Source organism: Malaclemys terrapin, chromosome 1 (genome assembly GCF_027887155.1).
Source record: "Malaclemys terrapin pileata isolate rMalTer1 chromosome 1, rMalTer1.hap1, whole genome shotgun sequence".
Taxonomy (NCBI): Eukaryota; Metazoa; Chordata; order Testudines; family Emydidae; genus Malaclemys; species Malaclemys terrapin.
In genome coordinates, this window is record NC_071505.1 from 128,446,511 (window position 1) to 128,451,333 (window position 4,823).

Below are 4,823 nucleotides of genomic sequence, written 5' to 3' on the forward strand. Positions count from 1 at the left end.
AAGCACATCGAACCGTACCTTTTGCCCCACTATGTTAATTAGCTTATCATACTGCTTTGATGTCAATGAACAATTACCTACTATTCCTTTAATATTACAGTTGTACTCATGGTCACAAGTACATCTATACAAGAGTTTAACATTTCTAGTTCTGCTAGCCCCATGGGTTTCTCAATTTCTTGTTTATTGTTGGCAACTGTCTGTCTTTGGGACTTCTGGGGTTGTTGGTCATTCGAGGTCTCTTTGGAGTGATTGGGTGTAATTTCCCTTCCTGTCCACTCTTAGGGGTCTCCTCATGAAACAACATCCAGACTGGTAGTGCTCTTCATTCCCCCACCAAAAACAAGTGTTGCAAGTGTCACAGCTCAAGACACTTGCACCTGTGTTGCCCCTCCAAGGTCCAGCAAGGGCACCCACTCTAGACTCAGAGCTCCTCAGCTGTCACCTCTCTTAGGTGGAGACCTGCATCTCTCTCCCTCCTGACTTGGGTATTTCTAGGCTGCACAGTTCCCTGACTATACTGTGATATCCCTAGCAAAAACCAAACTTAATTCAATAAGGTTTGCCAGGATTTTGCAGGAAATTGCATTATTGCAATATGTATCATATTGCTTTTGTCCTCTTTCTGGTAATTGGGTCACAGCTTCACCACTAAGGAGCTCTCTGTGGGATGGATTGGAGTGGTCTCCTTCTATCATGATGGGGGACCCTCAGAACCTCTTTGATAGCAGCAATCTCCATTTTTAGTTCTTTAATTGCCACTAAACTTGTCTGCCAATCTCCAGTCTCATCCATCAGATGATTCCACGTAAGGATATTTTTTCTTCTGTTTCCTCGTCAATCTCTGGCTCACAAACAGCAGAGGCCTATTACACAACATTAAGTTCTGCAGCTTTTCTTCATGCCCCGCTTGCTGCTTTGTGCTGTTTTTCTCTTTCCTCAACCATTTACAATGGTGAGTCTTTCCAATAAAGCCTCCTCTGTAACTGAACTATCTTGGAGATAGGGTAACATCACAGACCGAATGTCATCACTCTGTAGCCCAGTGGAGACCAAATGGAGGAACATATCTTGCATCAAGAGTGGATCATACTTCAGAGTAGAATCAGCTTCCTGTGATGCAAACAGTACTTTCTGTAGCAAATCCAAGGCACGTACCAGGAAATCCTGAGGTATTTCTTTGGGACCCTGGACTGCACTGGTAAAATTATAATAGAGTTCAGTTGCATCATTCTCTTCATAATAGGATCTGAAAAGTCTCCTCCGCTTTGGTAATGCCACGGTGCTATTTCCTTCCCTGTAGCTCTGAAGACTCCTTCCAGGGCATATTGCTTTAACAACTGCCTCCATTACTTCAGGTCCTGAATAGCCCTTTTGTAGCCCTGTTTCTATCTGATGGACCAGTCTTGACAAACTCAGTCCATCCTTCTGATTGAAACCTCCAGTCTGTCTTGTCACTTTGAAATCCTTCTTGAGCAGAGGTGCACATTGCAGAGCTTGTACTGCTGCCATTGCTCTCATTGGGATTGCAGTCTCTCCTATTTTCTTCCCCAGTGGTGTATTGGTTATCTGCTCCATCCTGTCCCTTAGGTCCAGCAACAGAGACATGCCCTGATCTTCCATCCTAGTAACATCCTCGCTGTCTTAAGTGCTTATTAGCATACCTAATTAGAGCTAACGGGTCTTTTCTTTAACTCTGCTTTGACTCTTTCCTGAAATGTTTAAGTAATCACAAATAATAAAGAGATTGTCACTCTGTAGCTGGTAAAACTGCCCTTCTAGCTGGATGTGTAGATTTTCCAGCCTACCATCAGCCATCTTTGTTTGCTGTGCTTAGTCTAGCCCCAGCAACACTCTCAGTTGCAGCAGCTAGCTGTATTGCTTTGTAAGGCCTGCTCTTTGGAAGGGTTGTTTTCCACCTTCAGAAATCAGCAGCTAACAACCCCTCCTGGCTGGCTTATCAAATCTAGCACACTTTAAAACATGGATTCTGTCCTTCAAAAACACAGGATTCTTTATTATCTCAGTTAGTGTAAACATACTGCACACACCTGTAACACAGAGCAGAAACTGAGGGATCTGTGCAAAAAACAGAGCTCCAAACAAATTGTTCACCCCCATACCACAGCAACCCCAGACAACAGAAGCTTAAAGTGTGTAAAAATCACCACCTCTGAGGAACAGAGTGGGGAGTTGTCCAAAAAGTTCAACCACTGTGCACTCCCTTTTGTGTATGTCTTACTTGGATTTAGCTCTTCAGTGGGAGCTGTGGTTGCTCAAGACCTCCCAGAGGAGGGTAACAAAGCTGATCAAGGGTATGGAACAGATTCCATATCAGGAGAGACTAAAAAGATTAGGGCTGTTCAGCTTAGAAAAGAGATGACTAAGGAGGGGAGGATATGATAGAGGTCTATAAAACCATAAATGGTGTGGGAAACATGCATAGAGAAGTGTTATTTACCCTTTCATGCAATATAAAAAACAGAGGTCACCCAAGGAAATTAACAGGCAGCAGGTTTAACACAAACAAAAGGAAGTACTTTTTCATGTAACACACAACTAAACTGTGAAACGCATTGCCAGGGGACGGTGTGATGGCCGGACGTATAATTGGTTTAAAAAAAAAAAAGAAGTGGATAAGTTCACAGAGGATAGGTCCATCAATGGCTATTAGCCAAGATGGTCAAGGATGCAAATCCATGCTCGGAGAGACCCTAAACCTCTGACTACCAGAAGAGCTCTGTGTAAACTCAAAAACTTGTCTCTCTCACCAACAGAAGTTGGTCCAATAAAAGACATTACCTCACCCACCCTGGCTCTCTAATATCCTGGTACCAACACAGCTACAACACTGCATAGAATCTGGGAGTGGAAGACAGGGGTGGATCACTCCATAATTGCCCCATTTTGTACACTACTCCTGAAGCTCTCATATGGGCCACTATTGGAGACAGGATATTGGGCAAGATGGAGCAGGGTCTGACCCAGGCTGGCAGCTCTTACGTTCTTAAGTATGTTCTAAGACCTCTGAAAACTCAGGTCACTCATTTAGGTACGTAAAGGTGGATTTATTTTCCTAATTTCCGGCACCTAAGTTTGAAAAATGGCCTTATACCTTATTCCTCATAAATCAGATACTAGTGCTTAGACATCTAGATCTGTAAATATAATATTGTTTCTGCCATTGTATTTAATCACAATGTGGGCACTTAATTGGAGGTCCACTTGAGGCTCTTGGCCCAGTTGCTCTCATCTTTCTCTCGGTAATCAACCAATCTTTTCCATGAGACTTGAAAAACTGAGGTTTAGTCTGCTTTGTATGTATACTTGTGACCTTAAGAGCATCCCAAAGTCAGAAGGCAAGGGGCTCACTGGTAACAAGTAGTGAGTGTTCTCTGGCCTGATCAATACAGTGTATCCCAATTCACTTATGTCATAATCTGTATTTAAAAGATGTCATGTAAGGTATCATCAGAAAACCAATAACACACCGATCATTAATATTCCTGTGTGATGTATGTATGCTAAATACCCGACGGACTGTACAAATGTGAAGGAAATATGGTACTACAATATATTTGAACCAGAGAAGTCTGGGGAATAAATAAACAGGCATTTTCCCAGACAAAGGAAAAGCCGACACCTCCAGCCAGCTGCAATCACAGACAATTGGCAATCAGAGTCAAGTTGCCATTCATTGGCATATTGGAGGCTGCAGGGACAGATCAAAAATTTGCATTGTAGAAAGCACCAGCGAGGAAGAAACCAGTATGGAATCTTCTCCACTAGACTCCATGGTGCCTCTGCTCACAGCGGGGACAATCAACTTTAAGAAAGGTACATTTCAGAAGTTCACAGGACTATAAGAGGGGTAAAGAACCCCAAATTCTTTCACCTAAGAAGACTTGTAGCATTTTGTACTTTGTGGGAGATCCTGACCAAGAGGGTGGGCATCCATCTTGCTGAAAGGAGGCGGGGTAAGAATCTTGCCTTGAACCAAGAGTATACTTTTAAGTCTTAGTCACTAGCAAGCATTATTCCCTTTTATTTGCTTGCAACCATTTATCCCTTACACATGAACTCACTTAAAACCTCTCTGTTTGTTAATAAACTTCTTTTACTTCTATTCTAAATCAATCCACTGCTGTGTTTGACTTGAAGTGATTATAAACTCCAGTTAAAGCAACAAGCTGCTGTGAGTTTGTCTCTTTAAAGGAGCAACAGACCTTAGTATGCCTCTGACTGTTCCAGGAGAGGGCTGGACATTTCAGGGCAGATGGTTTTGGGGAAATTTGGGACTGGGGTGTTTCTTGGGGTCACATGGCTAGTAGTAACTGTGATGTTGCACCCCATAATGCTTTATAGAAATATGCTTATTAGTGTAAATATGACATAACTGGAATATGTTTTATGCTAGATATGCCATGTAACATATCTTTGCAAAGGTTATGTTCTTCCGCATGTATTCATCCTATTTGTATGCATGTATCATTTTTGTATTCGAAATTATTAATATTGGCTGTGTACTTGTTTGATTTTAAGTAGCCTTAGTGAAGCATTTGGTCAGCTTCTTGAGAAAAGACTATTCTCAGTAAGTGCCCAATCAAGAAACACTTAAGCTGACAATAGACCTTGACAGACACCAATCCACATCTGAGCTTTCCTGGGAACATCCTGTAGAAAATGGAGTCATGCATGGACATGTGACTTGCCCATGTGACTCCAAAACTCCATTTTGTAGCTGATTCTACACGGGGGATAGGGGGGTTTCCACCCACAAGAGAGAAACTATATAAACCCCTGGATACCCCTCCATTTTGTCT